The following is a 26,625-nucleotide window of genomic DNA, read 5'->3' as shown; positions in this document are numbered from 1 at the left end:
GTTTTTGCTTTGGCTCCATCCCTTCATTCCTTCTGGAGTTACTTCTCCACTGATCTCCTGTAGAATATTGGGCCCCTATTGACCTGGGGAGTTCATCTTTCAGTATCCTATCATTTTGCCTTTTCATACTGTTCATGGGGTTCTCAAGGCAAGAATACTGAGGAATACAAGAATACAAGAATCCTGGACTTCAGCATTACCTAAATTGACTAATTAAATTAATCCCAATCTTATCCTTGTTCCTAATGGACATGTTCTTATATTTTAAAATTTCTTCATATAACTTGGTATAATTGTTAGGAATTTGTTGAGTGATTACTAGACTGAAATGTCTGATGTGTGTAGATTGGATTATAACATAATGAACTACAATTAAAAACTACTTTATACTGACAAGGTTGGCTTTAATTAAAAAAAGGAGAGGAGAATAATGAGTGTTGAGAGGATGTGGAGAAATTGGAACCCTTATTTATTATGGTGGGAATGTAAAATAGTGAAGCCACTGTGAAAAACATTTTGGTAGTTGCTAAACATAGAATTATCATATTACTCAGCAGTTCACTCCTAAGTATAGTACAAAAGTTTGCATGTGAATGCTTATAGCTGCTTTATTTGGTATAGCTAAGAGATGACAATAATGCAAATGTCCATCAACTGATGAATAAAGAAAATATGGTTTACCCCTATGATGGAATATTATTTAGCCATATAAAGGAATGGAATATTGAGACATTTGGGGACCACAGAAAATGAGATGGCTGGATGGCATCACTCACTTGATGGACGTGAGTTTGAGTGAACTCTGGGAGCTGGTGATGGACAGGGAGGCCTGGCATGCTGTGATTCATGGGGTCTCAAAGAGTCGGGCACAACTGAGTGACTGAACTGAACTGAACTGAGCATTTAGACATGCTACAGTGTGGATAGACTTCAATAATATTATTCTAAGTTTAAAAAGTCATAAAAAGATGGTATATTGTCTGAATCTATTAATATTTACATGAAATATCCAGAAAAGGTAATAGAGACAGAGAGCAAAGTACTGGTAAATAGGGAAGGAGGAGCTAGGAATGACTGCTCAGTGAATACTGGATGTTTTTAAGGTTATTACATGATTTAAAGTAGAGATGGTAGTTGCACAGCATTGTAATATGCTAAATGCCACTGAATTGTATACTCTAAAAAGATTAATTTTGTGTTATGTGAATTTCACCTCAGTAAAACAAGAATAATTGAACCCACGAATTGAGTGTAAAATTTTTAAGTTTTGATAGCTGTTTACTCCCGTTAGTCTTTGGAGTACATGTTTCAGAGCTTCCCAGGTGGCACTGCTGCTGCTGCTAAGTCGCTTCAGTCGTGTCCAACTCTGTGCGACCCCATAGACTGGCAGCCCACCAGGCTCCGCCGTCCCTGGGATTCTCCAGGCAAGGACACTGGAGTGGGTTGCCATTTCCTTCTCCAATGCATGAAAGTGAAAGTGAAAGTGAGGTCGCTCAGTCGACTCCGACTCTTCGGGACCCCATGGACTGCAGCCCACCAGGGTCCTCCGTCCATGGGATTTTCCAGGCAGGAGTACTGGAGTGGGGTGCCATTGCCTTCTCCGCCCAGGTGGCACTAGTGGTAAAGAAACCAGCTGCCAATGCAGGAGATATAATGAACTGCAAGTTTGATCCCTGGGTCAGGGAGTTCCCCTGGAGGAGGGCAGGACAACTACTCCAGTATTCTTGCCTGGAGAATCCCATGGACAGAGGAGCCTGGCAGGCTACTGTCCATAGGGTTGCAAAGACTCAGACATGACTGAAGCGACTTAGCATGTACAGGCAGTCTTTCATGAGGTAGTATTTCTTTTAAAAATGTTTAGTCATTTTCCAATACAAAAATAATACGTGTCACCAAAGATTAGCAAAAATGAAATTTTATTTATTTATTTATTTTTTGGTTTTGAGATCTAAAAGAGTTTTGGTTTCTTCTCCTTTTTTTTAATTTTTTTAAAATTTTATTTTATTTTTAAACTTTACAATATTGTATTTGTTTTGCCAAATATCAAAATGAATCCACCACAGGTATACATGTGTTCCCCATCCTGAACCCTCCTCCCTCTTTCCTCCCCATACCATCCCTCTGGGTTGGCCCAGTGCATCAGCCCCAAGCATCCAGTATCGTGCATCGAACCTGGACTGGCAACTCGTTTCATACTGATATTCTACATGATTCAATGCCATTCTCCCAAATCTTCCCACCCTCTCCCTCTCCCACAGAGTCCATAAGACTGATCTATACATCAGTGTCTCTTTTGCTGTCTCGTACACAGGGTTATTGTTACCATCTTTCTAAATTCCATATATATGCGTTAGTATACTGTATTGGTGTTTTTCTTTCTGGCTTACTTCACTCTGTATAATAGGCTCCAGTTTCATCCACCTCATTAGAACTGACTCAAATGTATTCTTTTTAATGGCTGAGTAATACTCCATTGTGTATATGTACCACAGCTTTCTTCTCCATTCATCTGCTGATGGACATCTAGGTTGCTTCCATGTCCTGGCTATTATAAACAGTGCTGTGATGAACATTGGGGTACACGTGTCTCTTTCTCTTCTGGTTTCCTCAGTGTGTATGCCCAGCAGTGGGATTGCTGGATCATAAGGCGGTTCTATTTCCAGTTTTTTAAGGAATCTCCACACTGTTCTACAGACGGGGAGAACACTTTCTCCCCCACAAATTCATCAAAAGAACATTTAAACGCCGAGTAAATTCCACAAAACAACTTCTGAATGCCGGCAGAGGACATCAGGCACCCAGAAAAGCAACCCAAGTCTTCGAAAGGAGGTAGGAAAAAATATAAAAGACAAAAAAAAGAGGCAAAAGAGGGAGGGACGGAGCTCCATCCCTGGAAGGGAGTCTTAAAAAGAGAGGTTTCCAAACACCAGGAAACCTTCTCACTGCTGAATCTGTGCTGAGCCTTGGAAGCACAGAGGGCAACATAACAGGGAGGAAAAATAAACAATTAAAACCTGCAGATTAGGAGCCCTACGGTAACTCCCCCAGTGGAGAAGCAGCGCAGACGCCTGCACACGCCACTAGCAAGTGGGGGCTGGGCAGGGAGGCGCAGCGCGGGCTACATCGCTTAGAGTAAGGATCTGGCTTGAATAACCCGAGCACTATCTGAGCGAAATAATTTGGGCTAGCAAACCAGACTGTGGGATATCTACCACGTGAAAAGCCAGCCCTAACCTAAGACACCGCCAGGCCCGCGCACGGAACAAAGGACTGAACAAAAATGAAATTTTAAATTACCTTAATTGTACCATTTGAAGCACAGCTGTCAGCATTTTGTATATGACTTTCCTGTGGTTTTCCCAGTGTGTATTTCGTGTGCACATACCCTACATATGCACGTGCATATTTATGAAACAGGTGTTTATAGCATACGTTTATCACTTGATGCATTAGATAATAATTTGGTCTGTTTTTTTTATGATTTAAGAGCGTATTACATAGCTGTCCTTTTTTAATGTGTCTGTTTCTTAACTAGCAGCAAAGTAGCACAAAGATTATGTTTCATTTGTCTTTGACTCTGGAGCAGTTGGATGGAAAAGGCCATTTGATTGAGCTGGCTTGGCCTGGATTGAATTGGATTGGATTGAATTAACACAAAGCAAATAGAACTTCTGAAATACTGAGCATCGTGTTTTATTATTATATATTCTCTTAGCTACATTTTGGCTGGTGACTTGATGTATCTTTTTCTTCTCTTAGGATATCAGGATTGTATAAGCCTGAAATAAATGTACCAACATAGTCTATATTAGTTTCCTAGGGTTGTAAAGGTTCTGGGACCAATTATAATGTGTGTTGGGGGTGGGAGTTTCCTCCTTACCACTGAGCAATTCTCTGACACCAGCTGTGTGTCCTACAATTCAACTCAATCCTGACACTATATACCTAGAGACAATATTGGATTCCACAGGCTTAGAACGCACTCCCACAAAACCTCCATTTCCCTCCACACACACACAGACATACATACACCCACTTTAGTCATCAGTTGCAAGTCCCAAGTTGTCGTTGTCATCTGTGCTTCTTACCAACTGGCTGTAGATTAGAGGTTCCACTGACCTCCCCTTGCCCTAACTTGGATTCAGTTAATTTTCTAAATTCAGTTAATTTTCTAAATTTATAATTTTCTAAAGAAGCTCAGAGAAGTCAGGAAAAACATTTTATTTACGAGATCCCTAGTTTATTATAAAAGTATGTAGCTCAGGTGGGAGAGATGCTGGGGGTGGGGTACAGGGAAAGGGTCCAGAGCTTCTTTGTGCTCTTGAAGGGCACTACTCTCCTCAAGTCTCTGTGTGTTCACCAGCCTGGAAGCTCTCTGAATCTCCTCCTTCTGCCTTTATGGAGTCTTCAGTATACAGTCCTGATGGATGAAATCATTAGCCATTGGTGATTGATTCAACTTGGATCCTTTCTCCCTTCCCAGGAAATCAAGGGGTGAGAGTGAAAGTTCTAACACACTATTCACAGCTAGTTCCCCTGGTAACCAGCCCCCATCGTGTGCTTTCCAAAAGTCACCTCATTAACATAAACCCCATTGTGGTCAAAAGTAGCTTATTATAAGTAACAGGACACCCATATGACCTCTGTGGCTCTGAAGTGACTTCAGGAACTGAGAACAGGAGACCAAATATGACAGGAGAGTTTCCTATTGCCCTTATTACTCAGGAAATTCCAAGAGTTGGGAACTCTGAGATAAGAACTGTGGACATAGACCAAATATGTAAGAAATATATTTTGATCATTCAAACCAAATATATATTTCTTATGAATCACAATATTGCCTGCCACCATAACAGAATACCAAAGATTGGGTGCCTTGACAAAAAATTGCTTTCCCACAGTTCTGAAGGCTGAAAGTCCAAGATGAACATGTTAGGTTTGGTTTTTCCTGAGGCCCCTTGTGGAGCTGCTCACTGTGTCCTCACATGGCCTTTTCTCTGTGCGTGCACATCCCTGTGTCTCTGCGTTCTGATCTCCTCTTTTTATAGAGACACCAGTCAGATGAGATTAGGGCTCACCCTGATGGTCTCTTTCTAACTTAATTACATCTCTAAAGATTCTGTCTTCAAACAGAGCCATATTCTAAAGCACTGGCTTTGGGGGGACACAATTCAAATTCAGTACCTAATATATTCCAAATACAGAAAGATGATTTCACTGTATCTCTAAGAATTCTTCTTTTTGTGTGGACTCAATTAAACTGGGTCATCCAAGTCTATCAAGAGATACATTTTCGAAAGTGAAAGTGAAAGTTGTGCAGTTGTGTCCAAGTCTTTGTGACCCCATGGACCATACAGTCCATGGAATTCTCCAGGCCAGAATACTGAAGTGGGTAGCGTTTCCCTTCTCTAGGGGCTCTTGCCAACCCAGGGATCAACCCGGGGTCTCCTGCATTGCAGGCGGATTCTTTACCAACTGAATCCCTACATTTTCAGGGATAGCTCTAATTTGGAGAGGAGAGAATTGACCCCCCCAAAAAGAGGCAAGAACAAGAGGAAAAATATTTGATTGTTGCCCCTTAGACCAGGAAACCGTCTATATTAAGCATTGGAAAATTCATTAAAGCAATGTATTCTACTATTTTGATGGCCTGAAGTGAAATAGCACTGTTTTAACAGTATAGAAGCAACGCATAAACAAGTGTCATCAACCAGTATCTTTTGGGGTTCAGAAAAGTTCAGGTTCTAAATAGAGACATTCCTTTCAAATAAGAACTAACTGGGATAAAGTTGTGATTTTTTTGAGATAAATGATGAGTATTTTAGGTGAATGGCACCATCTTAAAGGAGAATTTCTTTTCAGAGACCAAGTTTTGTTTGATTTTATATTCACAATCTATGGATACAGAAACTTTGAAAAAATTGTGGCAGTTTTAAAATGTTTCCATATTGGATAATATTTATGACTTACTTAAAATGTATACTGTTCAGTTGAGCATTGGATGAGGAATTGTTTTTTCTGAGGCATACTGACTTTTTAAATCTAAATGAAATACATTAAAAGTGAAATATTATTTCTTTTCTTTTCTCTTGTTTAAAGCAAGCACTTTATAGCATTCGTAGATTAGCAGTCAATGCCTGGAGGATCCCGGGGACGGGGGAGCCTGGTAGGCTACCGTTTCTGGGGTCACACAGAGTCAGACACGACTGAAGCGACCTAGCGTAGTGTAGTGTAGCAAAACCAAATAAATTCATCCTGAGCAAGCTAGACTAATTTGTGCTTTTTCATGTAGATTAGGTGGCATTTGCTTATGAGGAGTCCCTTAAATGTAGCTTTGCAAGAAACATTTGTCTCTCAGAATGATGTGCATGAAAAAACATAAGATGATCTCAATTTAAATGTTCCACTTGAAATCCAGTTAGTTTTTGATTATTTACACTAATTGAAAGAGAGCCTAAACATGTAAACTCCCAAGAGGCCTTTAATCCAAAAATTACTTCTTGTTAACATCTGAAGGCATTTTTGTACTGCATTTGGATAAGGGTGTGCCTAATACCCTGTGACTTTATTACCAGCCTTTGATTTTATGTAGATATTGAAGTGTATTTAGTCCAGTGGAATATATTCAAGATTTTATACTTCTTTAGATCTTTGGATTTCCTTCTTGTAAGGGTTAGATCCCATTATAAGACCCTCTGCTTCTTAGACATACACATAAGAGGCAACACATTTAACAGGTAAATTCCAAATGATGGCTAATGTCCTTTGTAGAGAATAACAAAGTACACATTAATTACTTATGATTAGATTTATAATTTGCTCTCATAGTTAGAGATTTCTTTATTTTAAGCTGTTCTGCAGAAAAACAGACTGAGTATATTGGGCTTATATATATATAGCTGTGATCTGAATGTTTGTAAACCCCCAAAACTCACATGTTGAAATCCTATAACCCCCAAAGATGAGGCAACCCACTCCAGTATTCTTTCCTGGAGAATCCCAGGGACAGAGGAGTCTGGTGGGCTGCTGTCCATGGGGTCACACAGAGTCGGACACGACTGAAGCGACTTAGCTTAGCAGGACATGGGGGTGGAGCCCTCATTAATGGGATTAACTCTTGAAAAAGAGGCCTCAGAGAGCTCTCTTTTTCCAGTCCTGTGGCCACTGCTGAGTTTTCCAAATTTCCTGGCATACTGAGTGTAGCATTTTCACAGCATCATCTTTAGGATTTGAAATAGCTCAACTGGAATTCCATTACCTCCACCAGCTTTGTTCATAGTAGTGCTTCCTAAGGCCCACTTGACTTCACATTCCAGGATGTCTGGCTGTAGGTGAGTGATCACACCACTGTGGTTACCTGGGTGATGAAGGGCTTTTTTGTATAGTTCTTCTGGCCACAGGACTGAAAAAGTCAGTTTTCATTCAATCCCAAAGAAAGGCAATGCCAAAGCATGTTTAAACTACTGCACAATTGCACTCATTTCATATGCTAGCAAAGTAATGCTCAAAATTCTCCAAGCCAGGCTTCAGCAGTATGTGAACCTTGAACTTCCAGATGTTCAAGCTGGACTTAGAAAAGGCAGAGGAACCAGAGATCAAATTGCCAACATCTTTTGGATCATTGAAAAAGCAAGAGAATTCCAGAAAAACATCTATTTCTGTTTTATTGACTATGCCAAAGCCTTTGACTGTGTGGATCACAGCAAACTGTGAAAAATTCTGAAAGAGATTGGAATACCAGACCACCTGACCTGCCTCTTGAGAAATCTGTAAGTAGGTCAGGAAACAACAGCTAGAACTGGACATAGAACAACAGACTGGTTCCAAATAGGGAAAGGAGTACGTCAAGGCTGTATATTGTCATCCTGCTTATTTAACTTATATGCAGAGTACATCATGAGAAATGCTGGGCTGGATGAAGCACACTCTGGGATCAAGATTGCCAGGAGAAATATCAGTAACCTCAGATATGCAGATGACACCACCCTTATGGCAGAGACTGAAGAACTAAAGAGCCTCTTGATGAAAGTTATAGAGGAGAGTGGAAAAAGTTGGCTTAAAACTCAACATTCCAAAAACGAGGATCATGGCATCCGGTCCCATCACTTCCTGGCAAATAGATGGGGAAACAGTGGAAACAATGATAGACTTCTGTCGGGAGCCAGCACGGGAGTTCCCACCCATGACAAAGGTCATGCGGAGAGGCCTGATATGCAAAGGTGAGTCAGGGCTCAAGGGGCCCCCCTGGACCTGCCTGAGTGTGTACCCCAAAACCAGAATCTGCCTGTTTTACTATTTCACAACTTTCACCAACGCTTCTGACATTAACGGGGAGCTATTCCCGACCACCTTTCTCTGTAAGAAAATCAACTTAAAACTCGAGTTAATAAGCCTCCTGGGCATAATAGGAGTGTTTAAATCCAAACTCCTCAGAAGGCTTTCTAACTTGCCTGACAGGTTTACCCGGACTCCTACAGCTACGCATATGATTGTTTACAGTCTCCCAACCGCGAGAGGCACGGGAAGCTTAAGATATTCAAATAGTATAGAGCCTCTTGGGGAGTTAGAAATTGTTAGAATAGGACTAGTAGAAGATTTCATTGTTGGGTCAATGCTTGCTGCCAAGTTTCCACATCCCCTGTAGTGTATCCTTGGAAGTGTATTAATTAATATAGTTAGTACATAGAAAAAATAAGTAGTGGCCTTGGTGCTAACAACTTTAGACCCTTAAGGTAATAAATTCTTTCCTTGTTGTAAACCCACTGCACCTCTGCCCTATAGGAATGAAACTTTATCTAACACCTTTGGAGGATGGTGCCAAACTAAAATAATTACTCTTAGAGAAAATAAGTCTTATGGTTGACAAACCTTTATCAGAGTCATAAAATGTTAACAGGCCTTCTGGCCAGAAGATGATGTAAATCACCTAAACCATTTGTATATGATAACTTTGCAGAAAAGAAAGCCTGGTCTTGATAAGGATCTAAGACTGCTGACTTTGCACGATTTCACACCCCCTATTATCCTCTATGCACAACTTAAGGTATATAAGCTCCCTTTAAAAATAAAGCTATGGGCCTTGCTCAAAGCTTGGTCTCCCTGTGTCGTTCATTCTTGTTTCCTTTTCCGCCTTTTCTCTTCTGATCTTCCTTCAGGCCAAAATAATTGGAGCGCAGAGGTCCTCTGAGACCAAGTACTTGCCTGGGCTTCTAAGACCCACTCGAGAAGGTGCCCGAGGTGGGGCACCTTCAGCAATTCGAGAGAGCGCCTGCGGCCTCCGTGGTCAGAGCAAACCTGGTGTCATGGGTTATATTGATTTTCCACGTAAACCAGTTATAATGAGCCTCTAATCTCTTTGCTTTGCTATTCTAATCTCTGACACTGTCATCCTGAGGGAATCCCTGGATCCAACTGGGGCTGGACCCCAGTAGACTTTCTTTTTCTGGACCTCAAAATCACTGCACATGGTGACTGCAGGCATGAAATTAAAAGACGCTTGCTCCTTGGAAGAAAAGTTATGACCAACCTAAGTTCAGTTCAGTTCAGTCGCTCAGTCGTGTCCGACTCTTTGTGACCCCATGAATCACAGCACACCAGGCCTCCCTGTCCATCACCAACTCCTGGAGTTCACTCAAACTCACGTCCATCGAGTCGGTGATGCCATCCAGCCATCTCATCCTCTGTCATCCCCTTCTCCTCTGCCCCCAATCCCTCCCAGCATCAGAGTCTTTTCCAATGAGTCAACTCTTCTCATGAGGTGGCCAAAGTACTGGAGTTTCAGCTTTAGCATCATTCCTTCCAAAGAACACCCAGGACTGATCTCCTTTAGAATGGACTGGTTGGATCTCCTTGCAGTCCAAGGGACTCTCAAGAGTCTTCTCCAACACCACAGTTCAAAAGCATCAATTCTTCGGTGCTCAGCTTTCTTCACAGTCCAACTCTCACATCCATACATGACTACTGGAAAAACCATAGCCTTGACTAGATGAACCTTTGTTGGCAAAGTAATATCTCTGCTTTTTAATGTGCTATCTAGGTTGGTTATAACTTTGCTTCCAAGGAGTAAGCGTCTTTTAATTTCATGGCTGTAGTCACCATCTGCAGTGATTTTGGAGCCCCCCAAAATAAAGTCTGACACTGTTTCCACTGTTTCCCCATCTATTTCCCATGAAGTGATGAGACCAGATGCCACGATCTTAGTTTTCTGAATGTTGAGCTTTAAGCCAACTTTTTCACTCTCCTCTTTCACTTTCTTTTATTTTAAATGTATTTATTTTATTTAGAGGCTAATTACTTTCTTTTTAGTTCCTCTTCACTTTCTGCCGTAAGGGTGGTGTCATCTGCATATCTGAGGTTATTGATATTTCTCCCGGCAGTCTTGATTCTAGCTTGTGCTTCTTCCAACCCAGCATTTCTCATTATGTACTCTGCATATAAGTTAAATAAGCAGGTTGACGGTATACCGCCTTGACGTACTCCTTTTCCTATTTGGAACCAGTCTGTTGTTCCATGTCCAGTTCTAACTGTTGCTTCCTGACCTGCATATAGGTTTCTCAAGAGGCAGGTCAGGTGGTCTGGTATTCCCACATCTTAAAGAATTTTCTGCAGTTTATTGTGATCCGCATAGTCAAAGGCTTTGGCATAGTCAATAAGGCAGAAATAGATGTTTTTCTGGAACTGTCTTGCTTTTCGATGATCCAGTGGATGTTGGCAGTTTGATCAACGGAGACAGCATATTAAAAAGCAGAGACATTACTTTGCCAACAAAGGTCTTTCTAGTCAAAGCTATCGTTTTTCCATACAAAGTCATGTATGGATGTGAGAGTTGGACTATAAAGAAAGCTGAGCCGCAAAGAATTGAGGCTTTTGGGTTGTGGTGTTGGAGAAGACTCTTGAGAGTCTCTTGGACCAGTCAATCCTAAAGGAAATCAGTCCTAAATATTCATTGGAAGGAGTGATTCTGAAGCTGAAACTGCAGTACTTTGGCCACCTGATGTGAAGAGCTGACTCATTTGAAAAGTATACCTGTAGTGGATTCATTTTGATATTTGGCAAAACTAATACAATTATGTAAAGTTTAAAAATAAAATTAAAATAAAAAAAGAAAAGACCCTGATGCTGGGCCAAATGGAAGGCAGGAGGAGAAGGGGACAACACAGGATAAGATGGTTGGATGGCATCACTGACTAGATGGACATGAGTTTGAGCAAGCTCTGGGAGTTGGTGATGGACAGGGAGGCCTAGCGTGCTGCAGTCCATGGGGTTGCAAAGAGTGGGACACGATTGAGTGGCTGAACTGAGAGAGCTCTCTAACTTCTCCTAACATCTGAGGACTGAGAGACTGTGCTGGCTGGGGGCAGGAAAGAGGGCCTTCATGAGAAAATGACTGTATTAGCATCTTGGAACTTGCCAACCTTCAGAACTGTCAGAAGTAAATTTTTGTTGTTTATAACCAAACAGCTGGTATTTTGTTATACCAGTCTGAATGAACCATGTCATTGGTTCACACCATTATGGAGCTGACAGATTATAAGATTTGCAGTCGGCAAGATCAAGACCCAGGAAAGTTGATAGTGGAATTCCAGTCGTAGTTCAAAGGCCTAAGAACCAATAGAACCAATGGTGTAGCTCTAGTCCAAAGGCTACAAGGTTCAAGACCTAGAGCTGGTATTTAAGTTTGAGTCAAAAGGCAGGAAAACATTGAAGTCATAGCTCAAAGGCAGTCAGGGAAAAGGAATTCCCTTATCCAGAGGAGGGTCAGCCTTTTTGTTCTATTCATATCTTCAACTGATTGGATGAGACCCACTCACATTGAGGGCCAGGAATGGTGGATTTAAATGTTAAACTCATCCAAAAACATCATCATAGTAACACCCAGAGTATTGTTTGACCAAATACCTGGGTATCTTGTGGCCCAGTCAAATTGAGATGTAAAATTAACCATCATAATGACCTACCTTAATGTTCTTAATTGTATGTTTTACATCTTTCATCATTGGTCTTTCCTAGTGGCTCAGCAATAAAGAACTTGCCTGCAATGCAGGAGATTCAGGAAACAAGGGTTCGATCCCTGAAATGGGAAGACACCCTGGAGGAGAAAATGGCAACCTACTCCAGTATTGCTGTTGGAAGAATCCCATGGACAGGATAGCCTGGCAGGCTACAGTCCATAACATCTCAAAGACTTGGACTCGACTTAGTGACTGACCACGCATGCACACATGCACTTTTCTCATCAGGAATCTAGGTCAAGTTACAGCCTTTGCTATCCAATCCAACTACAGTATAGTTGATGAGATATCAACAACTATAAGTAAAAATATTAAGTGAACTGATTATTTATGAATATGTTATTTTTCCTGCATTTTTCTAGACACTGGAGATAAGTGGTAAACAAGACAAAGTTACTCCCTCTTGTAAGTTATATTCCAGTGGGAGTGACAGATAACACCCAATGAACAAATAAATGTATATATTAAGATATCAGGTAGTGATAAACACCATGAAACAATGTAACACATTAAAGAAGTCAATCTTAGATTGGTCAGGGAAAGTTCTGGAGGGATCACATTTGTATAGAGAGCTGAATAAAGTCATGTAAACTTTGAAATGTAGCACATATTAGACAAGGTTTCTGGCATGGTTTAAAATTTTTCTTCCTTTTCATAAATGCTTTTCCTAATGTGGTAGGTACTGTTATGTGCCACCCAAGTCTCCCTTCCTTGAGGGCTTGTTGCCCCAGCCTCTGGGAGTGCAGTGGACAGATAACCCATAGCTGGCAGTCCCTTGAGGGACCACGTCAGTGGCCAGGAGCCCGCTCAACTAAGATAACTCTCTTTCCTAGGGTGGCCCACAGTCAGTGGCTGATTGCCATAAGAAGTATAAAGGTCTGACCATTCTGGCCCAACTGAGGACACCTCTGAAGGGCCATTCCAGCTGCAGTTTCCTGTGGCATCAGTCAAGGCTGACACTAGACCTGTATTGCGATCTCATTTTTCCCTCTGGCCAAACCTGCTTCATTCCCCTCTCTTTTCATAGGTTTGATCCTAGAGGTACTTCTTAACTAACATCTCTTGGTCTGCTTCCTGGAGAGCTCAATGTTTGCTCTGAAGTTTTCTGAATTTTCCATTTATTCGTGATTCTATCTCAGTAGTAATTGGCAGCCTATTTTGTATCAAGCCACAGTCAGCCTTCCTTGACAGAATCTTACATGTTAATGTGAACTTCACTTTTTTGACTCTAGCACTCTGAAAATGGACTGTCTACTTTCAGTGCAGTTTGGAAATTGCTAAAGAGATTATATTATTTTCTAAGTACTTTGATCTTATTATTTCACAGAGAGAAACATGCTGTTTCAGAAGCAGCAGTTTATCTGCGCTGCTTGGAATATAACAGGATTCTAATATATTCATTTATATTTACCTTGAGTCTGGTTAGCATTAACCTCTTTTTCATTTATAAAGAAAAGAAAGTGAAGTCACTCAGTCGTGTCCGACTCTTTGTGACCCCATGGACTATAGCCTACCAGGCTTCTCTGTCCATGGGATTTTTCCAGGCAAGAATACTGGAGTGAGTTGCCATTTCCTTCTCCAGGAGATCTTCCTGACCCAGGGATTGAACCCGGGTTTCCCTCATTGTAGGCAGACGCTTTACCATCTGAGCCACCAGGGAACTCCATTTATAAAGAGAATGACACAAATTCATATCAATGAGTGGGATTTCCAGATTACCCCCATGCTGTAATAGAAGAGAATCCACTTTAAATTTATAGCCATGAAACTGTTTCTATCAAGTATTAATATAGTAGAAATGCAAAATTCCTGATTATGGCAAAAAAGTTGTGAACAGCTTCTAAAAGGGGGAATTCTTTTTAAAGCAACTGTATTTAATGTATTATCATTTCATACTTTTATACAGCTAACTTTTGAAAAGTCAATATGTAATGTAAATTCCTATTTACTGTGTAATTTGCATCATTCATGAATATCTTCATCTTTACTATATCAAGAAAGATATAATTTTGTAATTTGCATGATTTATAAACATCATCATTAGTTATCTTCAAACCTGATGCAAAAGACATTATAAGACAACTGTATATCACTATGCATTATGGGCCTATAAACACAATTTCACTATAAAATTTTAGCATCTGAAATTCAGAAATATATAATAGTGATAATATTTCATGACTTAGTGGAATTTAAGTTTGGTTAAAAATTGAAAATCAGTGACTGTAATTATTTTATCAGGCTGAAAATGAAAAAATCATGTATTTCAATAGATACAGGAGAAATATTTGACAAAAATTATTATCCATTCTTGATAAAGATTCTTAGAATATTAGAAGTTAACTTTCTTTTAGTACTAGGAACATCTTTGAAAAACCTTCAGCTAATATATTTAATAATGAGAGACTGAATGCTTTTTCCCTACGTTGGAAACAAGGTAAGAATGTCCTTTCTCATCATTTCTGTTCCACATTTTTCTGTCCCTGTTTAGTGCAGAAAAGCAAGAAAAAGAAAAGGCAGAGCAGAAAGGAATGCATACAATGGTCTTTATCCTCAAATGACATAATTACCTATATAGAAAACTCTTAAGAATTCTATTTAAAAATGCTGTTAGGATTAATAAGTGAGTTTAGCAAGATCTCAGGATGCAAGATCAATACAGAGAAGTCAATTATATTTCTATATACTATCAACAAACACTTGGAAATTGAAATTAAAATGTACCATTTATAGTAGCCTTAAAAATATGATTTACTTAGAAATAAATTTAGCAAAATACGCAAAAGACTGTTTCACTGAAAATTGCAAAACAATGCTGAAGAAAAATTTAAAGAAGACCTGAATAAATGGGGAGATATCCTGTGCTTATGGGTCAGAAGACTAAATATTGCTAAGTGTCAGCTCTCTGGAAATTGATTCATAGGTTCCACACAGTTCCAGTCAAAATCCTTGCTGACTTTCTTATAGAAATTGATGAGATAATTCTAAAACCTATATGGAAATGCAGTGATCCTAGAATAGCCAAATAAGTTTTTAAAAAAGAAAAATTTTGGAGGAATTGTACTACATGATTCCCAAACTTAAAATTGACCCATGATAATAAACAGTTTGTTATTGGTGTCAAAATAGACACACAGATCATTAGGCTCAAGCATAAATCAATGGAATGGAAGAGAGGGTCTAGAAATAGTCTCACATGTAGTATGGAAAATTGATTTTTGTCAAAAATATCTACGCTATTTGGTGGCAAAATAGAATAGTCTTTTCAACAAGTGGCACTTGAATAATTGGACATTTATGTGCATAATTGGACATTTATGTGCAAAAGGGAACTAAAGAGCCTCTTGATGAGAGTGAAAGAGAGAGTGAAAAAGTTAGCTTAAAACTCAGCATTCAAAAAACTAAGATCATGGCATCTGGTCCCATCACTTCATGGCAAATGGATGGGGTAACAATGGAAACAGTGAGAGAGTTTATTTTTTTGGGCTCTAAAATCACTGCAGATGGTGACTGCAGCCGTGAAATTAAAAGATGCTTGCTCCTTGGAAGAAAAGCTATGATAAACCTGTGATAAAGCTATGATAAAAGCTATGATAATATGATACCATATTAAAAAGCAGAGACATTGCCGACAAAGGTCCATCTAGTCAAAGCTATGATTTTTCTAGTAGTCATGTATGGATGTGAGAGTCGGACCATAAAGAAGGCTGAGCGCTGAGCATTGATGCTTTTGAACTGTGGTGTTGGAGAAGACTCTTGAGAGTCCCTTGGACAGCAAGGAGATCCAACCAGTCCATCCTAAAAGAAATTAGTCCTGAATGTTCATTGGAAACACTGATGCTGAAGCTGAAACTCCAAGACTTTGGCCACCTGATGGGAAGAACTGACTCACTGGAAAATATCCTGATGCTGGGAAAGATTGAAGGCAGGAAGATAAGGGGACGACAGAGGATGAGATGGTTGGATGGCATCACTGACTCAATGGGCATGAGTTTGAGCAAGCTCTGGGAGTTGGTGTTGGACAAGGAGGCCTGGGCTGCTGCAGTCGATGGGGTTGTAGAGTCGAACATGACTGAGTGACTGAACTGAATGGATGTGCAGAAAAGAAACTTCACTGATTTATGTCTACACCACGTGCAAAAATAGAAGTGAATGAATCATAAAGTTAAATGTAAACACAAAACTAAAATTTTAGAATAAATTATAGGGGAATAAAAATATTGGTTTGGGAATGTTCTCACAGGTATACTCATTAGACATTTGTTGATAGAACTAGTAAAAGGAAAAATATCTCTATATAAACATGTTTATCATTTACACATCATTTGTAACTATTATGATGGAAATGGTAGTCTTTCCTTTAACATAGTAAATGCATACCGATATTGTGAAGAAACACTGCAAGGAGGACAGAGGTTGCCTAGCGATGGTCAAAATCATAGTAAATGGCAAACCATTTGGCATGGATCGTTTCACAGTATTTGTATTTCATTGAATCCCACCAAATTTAAAATTTTATCGACGACAGAAATTTTCCTTAGTAATTCAAGACTTACTCTTGATTTGCTGTATACATGAAATAGTATACTCTAAAGCTGTTACAAAATACTTTGTTTACCCCTTCACAGATTTGTTTAAATGTTATCTTTTGCATAGTTTATGTGTTATGTTTATCTCAGAATATAAAGCCTCGAACTTTTCAGCAGTATTTAAAGGGCCTTAAATAGTACCCAAACACAAAGCAATAATATGCCTTCTTATATCATCTTAAAAATTGTTTGCAAGTTTTATTTCAATATAAAACATAGAATTATGGGTAATATTCTACTCAAATCCAATAATAACATAAACCATGGACATTAACAAGATATTTATATTCCCTTGCTATATTATCATAAATGACTTCTTATTGAGCACATCAAATACTTCCTTTTTTGTTTTTAATAGAAAAAAAATTTCCCTTTCTTAAAGAGAAAGCAATGAAATTATCCAGGGAACTTTTTCTTTCTGGTTACTGTTTCGAAATATAGTATATATTTATATTTACCTTTTGCTTTGTCTGAATGCTTATATGTCTCCAACATTCATATGTTAAAATTCCACCCCCAAAAATGATGGTATTAGGAATTGGAGCCTTTGGGAGGTACTTAGGTCCTGAGGGTGAAGTCTTCATAAATGAGATTAGCGTTCTTAGAAAAGATGTCCCTGGTGCCTTAGATAGTATAGAACATACTCCATAGAGATCCTTCTCTTCCACCATTTAAGGACTGTAAACCAGGAGACACTGGCACATGTCCAGGGACATATAAGAAGGTGCAACATTTCAGGGTCTAAAGTTATTGAAATCATAAAGTCTGTTCTCTTATCCCTGTAGAATTATGTTAGAAATCAGTTTCAAAAGATGTTTGAAAATAACCCACTTATATTCAAGTTCTCAGTGCTCCCATTTCATTTAGTTTATATTTTCCAATTTCATCTCTCTTTTTTTGTTTTTCTTTCTCAGTTCAGTTCAAGTCACAGTCGCTCAGTCGTGTCTGACTCTTTGCGACCCCATGAATCGCAGCACGCCAGGCCTCCCTGTCCATCACCAACTCCTGGAGTTCACTCAAACTCATGTCCATCGAGTCGGTGATGCCATCCAGCCATCGCATCCTCTGTCATCCCCTTTTCCTCCTGCCGCCAATCCCTCCCAGCATCAGAGTCTTTTCCAATGAGTCAGCTCTTCGCATGAGGTGGCCAAAGTATTGGAGTTTCAGCTTTAGCATCAGTCCTTCCAATGAACACTCAGGACTGATCTCCCTCGGAATGGACTGGTTGGATCTCCTTGCAGTCCAAGGGACTCTCAAGAGTCTTCTCCAACACCACAGTTCAAAAGCATCAATTCTTTGGCGCTCAGCTTTCTTCCCAGTCCAACTCTCACATCCATACATGACCACTGGAAAAACCATAGCCTTGACTAGACAGACCTTTGTTGGCAAAGTAATGTCTCTGCTTTTGAATATGCTATCTAGGTTGGTCATAACTTTCCTTCCAAGGAGTAAGTGTCTTTTAATTTCATGGCTGCAATCACCATCTGCAGTGATTTTCTCAAGCCTTTATCAAGTGTAGTAGAAAAGCTTTTGTATACACACACACATATATATAAGTAGTATATATAATATATATTTTAGAAAACCTATGAAAGGAGACACAGACAAGCATAGTTCTGGAGCTGCCTCATAAGAATCTTTTTCATTGTTTGAAAAATTATATAAATTGGAAAGCACTAACTGTTAGTTGCATTACAGAGAGTTATTTTGGAAGTTAAATATCTATTCATATAAACTACTCTGAAGTAAATTAAGTGTTGACTTCAGACCCTGAGATTCTGTGGAGGAATGGAAACAGCCATATCTCCATGTGGATTAATCCTGAAGGTTCATGTTAAGTAATTTGAATTTTTGCTTAGCTAAGAAATTTATGGCATTTTGGTTCCACTTGTTTGACTAAGTATGAATAGAATGCCTATGTGTTTTTGTTGTGCGTCTCTAAGACTAACCATTAAGATAAGACTAACTAGTCTTATCTTAAGTAAGACTAGCTAGTATGATATTTATAAATAATGACTATTAGTTTTTAAGTCTTTTTTGTCCATTAGATTGTTAGGTCTCTGAAGAGAAAGACCTGGTTCCTTTTTTTCATATCCACAAAACCAAGCAGGATATTGTATAAAACACACTCAATAAACTTTCGTTTAATGAATGAAAAAAAGGAAGAGGTGATGTGTTGGACTTCCCTGATGGTCCAGTGGTTAAAACTGTGCTTCTAATGCAGGGGGCAAGGGTTTGATCCCTGGTCTGGGAACTAATATCCCACATGCCATGGTATGTGGCCAAAAAAAAATTTTTTTTTTAAAAAGAAATGACTTGTCAACTTGATTTGAAGAAGAAAAATATTCTCCATTGCTTAAATGTCTACAAATATCATGATGGGGTTGCCTTCATGACGCCTGTGTTAAAAAGGGCCCCATGCTTGGTTTATTGCTTTGCTGTTGCCATCTTGAGATTATTAAGAATTTATTTAAAGAAGCTACTTATTTTGCACTGAATCCCAGAAATTATGGTGCCAGTCCTGTGTTCAAATTACTTAACATGAACCTTCAGGATTAATCCACATGGAGATATGGCTGTTTCCATTCCTCCACAGAATCTCAGGGTCTAAAGTCAACACTTAATTTACTTCAGAGTAGTTTATATGAATAGATATTTAACTTCCAAAATAACTCTCTGTAATGCAACTAACAGTTAGTGCTTTCCAATTTATATAATTTTTCAAACAATGAATAAGATTCTTATGAGGCAGCTCTAGAACTATGCTTGTCTGTGTCTCCTTTCATCTTCCTGTTCATCCTTTTCTGAATAAAATGATTTCATGGTTACAGTATTTACAGTGTATCTAGAATAATAATAATATCCCATTTTATTGAGCATTTATTATGAACATGGCATGGTCATCTTACATATATTATTTCATTTAACCCTCACAACAGATCTATAAAGATAGTACTGTTATTACTGCTGTGTTACAGTTGAATACAAAAGGAAGCACTAGTGCAGCCAGGATTTGAACTCGAGTGATCTTATTCTAGATGAGCTCTTAACTATTACACAGTCCTGAAGTGCAGCAAAGCAGTGAAAAATTAGAAAACCTAAGTAGTTTGTCTTTGACAAATGAATGGTCTAACTTAGGACCAGTATTGTTCATTAGAAATATAATGAGAGTCATGTATGTAAGTTAAAATTTTCTAGTTGCTACGGATTCATTTTGATACTTGGCAAAACTAATACAGTTATGTAAAGTCTAAAAATAAAATAAAATTAAAAAAAAAATAAAAGGTAAAAACAGGTAAATTTTTAATAATATACTTTATTAACTCAGAATAGTCAACATATTCTCATTTCAACATGCGATCAATACAAAATTAAGATTTACTATTCTTTTTCTTATTATTATTTTTTATGTTTTAACTTTACAATATTGTATTGGTTTTGCCATATAACAACATGAATCTGCCACAGGTATACATGTGTTCCCCATCCTGAACCCTCCTCCCACCTCCCTCCCCACACCATCCCTCTGGGTTGGCCCAGTGGGCCAGCCCCAAGCATCCAGTATCGTGCATCGAACCTGGACTGGCGACTTGTTTCATATATGATATTATACATGTTTCAATGCCATTCTCCCAAATCTACCCACCCTCTCCCTCTCCCACAGAGTCCAAAAGACTGTTCTATACATCAGTGTCTCTTTTGCTGTCTCGTATACAGGGTTATTGTTACCATTTTTCTAAATTCCATATATATGCCTTAGTATACTGTATTGGTGTTTTTCTTTCTGGCTTACTTCATTTTTTACACCAAGACTTTGAAATCCAGTATTTATGTCACAGTACGTCTCAATTCAGACTAGCTGTATTTTAAGTGCTCAATAGCTGTATGTGGCTCTTGGCTACAGTATGGGGCAGAACAGGTCTAGATAATAAAAGTTAGAGGTGGGGAGTTGGAGAAATATTATGATCAGGAAAGAATTTCACAGGCAGATGGGATTTGAGTTGGATTCTTAAAGAATGCGAAGGTTTAGAAAAATGGGGAGAGCATTTCTGGAGGGAACAGTGTAAAGGGAGAAGGTGGGAGGTATGTTGGTGCAGATATTTGTTTTTGAAATTAATTAGGTCCTTAGTACATAGCACACACGGTGACACTCAGCATGTAATAACACACACAATCCATAGCGCAGTGGTTTTAAACCTGAGCATCGGAATCACATGGAAGGCCAAACATAATTTGCTGAGCCCCAGCCTCTGAGTTTCAGAATCAGTTGGTCTGTATTTGCATTTCTAACAAATTTCCAGGTGAAGCTAGTGCTGTGGGTCCAGGGACCATAGTTGGTGAACCACTGCCTTCAGTGAACACGTGTGGTAGATACTATCTCCATTTTATAGGAAAGGAAAGTGAGGCTCAGAAAAGCTAAGTGACTTTCCAGGGGTTGCATAGGTAGTATATGGCAAGACTATGATTCAAGAACAAGTTTAGAATTTAAATCTAGTTCTGTTTGTCTTTTAACTCTGAGCACAACCTTTGATTTAGTTTGATTTATACAACTTAGAGGTTGATCAGTTTTCATATAGGGGTGAGGAGGGCTCTGAGCTGTAATTGTTACACATCTTGCAGATGCACCTGTTATTTTCATTATACATACCCACATCTTTCTGCCCTTAATGTTAAAATATCAACTTTTTCATGACAGAGTGGTAGGATATAGCTTGTATGTACCTCGGCCTCAGCTGCTGCCAGGTAACTCCCAGCCATTACCTGTGGGTGGTAGATTTGCCTGGTTTTTCTTTTGGTGTCAAGCCTGGGCTTACTCAGGGAGAATGCACCTGCCACAGATGTCTTTGTTTTTGAACTGGTCATCAGTGATGTTGGCCAAGATTGCCAGCTGGTGGGCTTGTGTACCTATGCAGACCTCCTTAAGGATCTTCCCTTCTATGCTGGGAAAACAAAGTTGAAATTTACCACTTGTTTTGGCACTAGACTTGGTATTTATTGTGATGAATCAGTTGATCATAGTACAGGCTCATCCAGGATACCCTTCCTGCCTTCTGCCACCCAAGGAAAAGAAAATTTCTTCTAGTTCCTGGTTTGCTGTAGCATACTGCTGCTGCTGCTAAGTCGCTTCAGTCGCATCCGACTCTTTGCTACCCCCTAGATGGCAGCCCACCAGGCCCCTCCATCCTTGGGAATCTCCAGACAAGAACACTGGAGTGGGTTGCCATTTCTCTCTCCAATGAATGAAAGTGAAAAGTGAAAGTGAAGTCGGTCAGTCACGTCGGACTCTTCGCTACCCCATGGACTATAGCCTACCAGGCTCCCCTGTCCATGGGATTTTCCAGCCAAGAGTACTGGAGTGAGTTGCCATTTCCTTCTCCAGCTATAGCATATACCTGCGTGTATTGCCAGGATAGAGCAGATATCCTTAGATGAACTGTAATCCTGGGTGATTCATGAAACCATTCCCTGAAGCAATAGAATTGTGTACTATTTAGTAATTTAGAAAAGAGGTGTTTGCTTGTAGTAGCTAAGATACCGTAATTCCTCATTTCCCTACCAGTCAGCTTTGGGGCTTTAGCTAAGACACTTCAGTTTCCTCATCCATAAAACAGGAAGAGTTAGTTTTGGATACAGTTACTTTTCTCTGTGGGAGTGCTGAGGAGCGTAGGTTTTGAGTCAGAAACACCTAAGTTTGAATCCTGGCTCTGCCATCTACAAAATACTTGTGTTTTGGACTCCACATTTGCCTTCCCTCATCTAAATATGAGAGTTTTGTTATAAACATTAAAGGGGAGAAAGCATGTAAAGAGCACAGTGGAGGCACATAGCAAGCACTCAGTATGTTGTAGCTCTTAAAATAATAGTTCCTTTTCAGCTTAAATCCTATCTCTATGTAAACTGTATTAATTCACATAAATAAATAAAGTAGTAAATAAATGAATTACATACAGTGCTTTCTTTGTGCCAGGTCCTGTTTGAAGCATATTACAAATACTTTATTTGATTTGATTGTTACGGCTGCTCTTTAAGGTGGACATTTAAAAAATTATCTAATGTGAAATTAAGGCACAAAGAATCCAAAAACTTGCCCAAGTTTACACTGCTGGGAAGTGAGTAAAGCAGATGGTTTAAAAATAACATTAGCACTTGATTTGTGTAAACTCTCTTGGTTTTCCTTTATTTTCTTAGAAGTGCAACTCTGTGCATGTGCTGGCTGTGCTAAGTCACCTCAGTTGTGTCCGACTCTTTGCGACCCTATGGGCTGAGCCCTCCAGGCTCCTCTGCCCATGGGATTCTCCAGGCGAGAATACTGTGTGATTTTGGTTTTTCTCAGGAAGATACAAACAAGTTTAGTTAGTTTTGGTGGTGCTCCAGTGACTTTAATCAGGGCAGCCGGAAGTAGCCCATTCTTGTCACCAGGGTGTGCTGTGATTCCATGAATCTGAGCTTACGCTGCGGCGAAGCTGGAGGGCATCTCTCTTCTGCCTTTGCTGCTGCTTAGCGACCACAGGTTTTTCACTTTGGCTCTTTACCATCACCTGGGTAACTGCCCGAGGCCCCAAGTTATTTTCTCTTTGTGTTCTGCCATCCTTCCCTGCTCACTGGTGTCCCCGCGTAAACGAGGGAGCCAGAGCGAGCCGCTGGCTTGTTAGCAGAGTGCCTGCGTGCCCCAGAAGAGCTCTGTGTGGGGAAGCATTAGGATTCTGCCATCACTCTCATTATTTTGCTAAATAAGAAATCAGTATGAGGCCGCCAAATTGATGGCTTTTTAAAATTTGATATCAACAGCATTTTGTTAAACTTACCGCTGCTTTTATGATTTGCATTTTAGTGTCTTTTGTGCTGTTAAGTGCCCATAGGTTTGATTAGGAAAACCCCTATAGAATATTAGTATTTTCTGTAACCAAAATAGTGTGTAATTATGAATAAGTATTACTTGGAACTCTGATTACACATGATCACTTTATATTTATTTGTGAATTAAAAGAGATACTTGGAATGTCTATGTAGTATGGATTGTGAAAAATATAGGTTGATTTAAAGTCTTAGGGTGGGAATCTACACACACACATACATAAACACATGTTAAGGAGGTATAATATGGCAGTGTCTCTGGCAGACTAATCTTGCATTGTGTAGTAAATTAGGAAAACTTTTCATGTCTTTCATTATTCTTTTTTTAAAAATTGAATTCATCTCTTGTTGGTAATTACCCTAGAAAATTTGATCAGTGGTAAGCCTAAACAACTAACTCGCCAAAAGGAAGTTATTAGCATGGCAGTGTGATCCTGTTTTTAGAAGGTGGTTATGTGCATGGCTTTCAGTGTGTTAACCAATCTGTAGTTTCCCTTCAAAGGATGCTTGTTTCTACATTCTCACAGGGGTTTTGCCAGAAGTCTAGGCTGCTTTGTGAGATATCTTGGGAAATGATTTACATTATTTTGGCTAAAGAGACTTCTTCTTCCAGATAATACTGCTTTTAAGCAAACAATATTTGAGTAACCACCTTGCATAGCAACATTCAGCTTGAAGATAACAGCCTTCACATGCTTGATGAAATGATGAAGTCACTGACCAGTCGGATTCTTAAGTGGGGTCAGCATTTTACAGCAGTGCGATAATTCTGTTTAATGAATGGTTACAGCATCTAGTATGTGTGGAATTCCTACTTGGTGACCACTTACTTGAAGGAAAAAAGGAATATAAGAAGGTCTAGTCTCTTTTTTTCATTGTGACTACATTTCTGACTATATTTTATTTAATTGAATCCCCTGTTCTTATAAACACTTTGAAATGTAAAGTCTCTCTTCAGGAGATTGACTATCCTTCATTAGCCTTGCTTCACACTAAAATGAGTAAGAGATATATGCTTTTTGAACTGCATGTGTAAATTACAACTTTGCTGGCAAAGTCAGCAAATGAAACATATCCTTGAAGAAATTAAAATAATTAGATGAGATTATTTTATGAACAACACAGAGTGTCATAATTTGCTAAGAGAATAGATTTTAAATGTTCTCATCACAAGAAAGAAATGGTAAATATATGACATGATGGACATGGTAGCTAATCCTACTGTGATAAACATTTTGCAATATATAAATATATCAAATCAATAAATCTGCATAATTTATATGTCATTTATGTCTCATTAAAGCTGGGAAAAAATGCCTGGGTGAAAGATGTGGTCAAGTTCAGGTATCACACTGGGCAAAGGTTTTCTCCCCTCTTTTGATCTCAAGACTTTTTTTCTGCCTCTGTTTTTTACAAACTCATTTTTTGAGGAGATTTTCAGGATAAAAATTTGATGCATGGATAGATGTAAATGCACATAAACCTAGGAAGGCATTAGTCATTTTTTTCATGTTCTTGACCTTTTGGAAATGTATGAGTGTCTTATATGTGAAATGCATGTAGATTAAAGACCGACTTTTTTTATACTAAAAAAGGAAAAATTTTAAAGCTGTTGGTGAGTGAAAGTACAAAGAATACATTATATACTTATTTATGAAGAATCAATCCATTTCCTTATTCTAAACCTGGATTTGTCAATCACTGCTTTTCACAGACTATATTTTGGTGAAAGTGCATGATAGCCTTTAAGCTTTTAATCAGGGTATTTTTAGGAACTGTCTGACCTTCCAGGATTCCTTCTCCCCTCAGTCTGACCTTCTGCTTAATCTGTTTTTGTTCATTTATTTATCTTCTACCTCTTAAAATGGGCTGATTCACTTTTTTTCATTTATTATTTTTTTATTGGAGTAAATTGCTTTATAGTGTTGTGTTAGTTTCTGCTGTCCAAGAAGTGAATGCATATATATGTGTATCCCCTCCCTCTTGAACATCTCTCCCCTTGGCTCTTACTACACTAAAAGGATTGATTCACTCTTCATTCATTTAGGTAATATTCATAACCTGTCTGTATTTCCATGGTCCAGATCTGGGGTAAGATCTTGAACACTGAGAGACATGGTCTTAGTATCTATTCTCAGAGTCCCTATAGTCTATCCAGGCAAAGAAGAAAACAGGTAATTGAATTATAATTACAACTTTAAGTTTTATAATATTCTTCAGTTTAGTTCAGTCCACTCAGTCATGTCCAACTCTTTGCAACCCCATGGACTGCAGCCTGCTAGGCCTCTCTGTCCATCATCAACTCCTGGAGCCTCAAACTCATGTCCGTTGAGTCGGTGATGCCATCCAACCATCTCATCCTCTGTCATCCCCTTCTCCTCCTGCCTTCAATCTTTCCCAGCATCAGGGTCTTTTAAACCATCATATTTTCACATCTTCACATTAGAGCATATTGTATGTTTATTCTGTGACCTACATGTTCAGCAGCCTACATGTTTTGTTTATGTGGGTGGATGGGGGTAGGAAGAGACAACATTGATATGTTATCTGTGTAAGCACATCTTTAGTGTCCCATGATTGTATGTGTGTCGGAAGGTAGGATTGCTCACTGTACTGTCAATGGTTTTCCAGATCCAGAATATTCTCTCAGGGCTTATCAGGTTCAGCCACTCTATACCAAAATAATTATGTTTTTGTCCCAGGGTCTTTGTTTCATCCTCTGGTTGAGAAGATATTCTCTGGGTCATCCATTTTCCTTGCAACCATGCCTCCCCTTTTATTCATATATTAATTGATTAATTTAATGAATATAACTTCACAATGAGGCATCAGTTCAGTTCAGTTCAGTCGCTCAGTTGTGTCCGACTCTTTGTGACCCCATGAATCGCAGCACGCCAGCCCTCCCTGTCCATCACCAACTCCCGGAGTTCACTCAGACTCATGTCCATAGAGTCAGTGATGCCATCCAGCCATCTCATCCTCTGTTGTCCCCTTCTCCTCCTGCCCCCAATCCCTCACAGCATCAGAGTCTTTTCCAATGAGTCAACTCTTCGCATGAGGTGGCCAAAGTACTGGAGTTTCAGCTTTAGCATCAGTCCTTCCAAAGAACACCCAGGACTGATCTCTTTTTGAATGGACTGGTTGGATCTCCTTGCAGTCCAAGGGACTCT

At 39.2% G+C, this 26,625-nt stretch overlaps 1 protein-coding gene across 3 annotated transcripts in view; it reads left to right on the top strand.

The window, feature by feature from the left end:
• MACROD2 (mono-ADP ribosylhydrolase 2) overlaps positions 1–26,625 on the top strand; it is a 2,318,987-nt gene that overhangs the window by 129,494 nt on the left and 2,162,868 nt on the right. The window lies entirely within an intron of this gene.

This window comes from Bubalus bubalis, chromosome 14, assembly GCF_019923935.1.
Source record: "Bubalus bubalis isolate 160015118507 breed Murrah chromosome 14, NDDB_SH_1, whole genome shotgun sequence".
In the NCBI taxonomy this organism is placed as follows: domain Eukaryota; kingdom Metazoa; phylum Chordata; class Mammalia; order Artiodactyla; family Bovidae; genus Bubalus; species Bubalus bubalis.
This window is presented reverse-complemented; position numbering and strand designations above follow the sequence as displayed.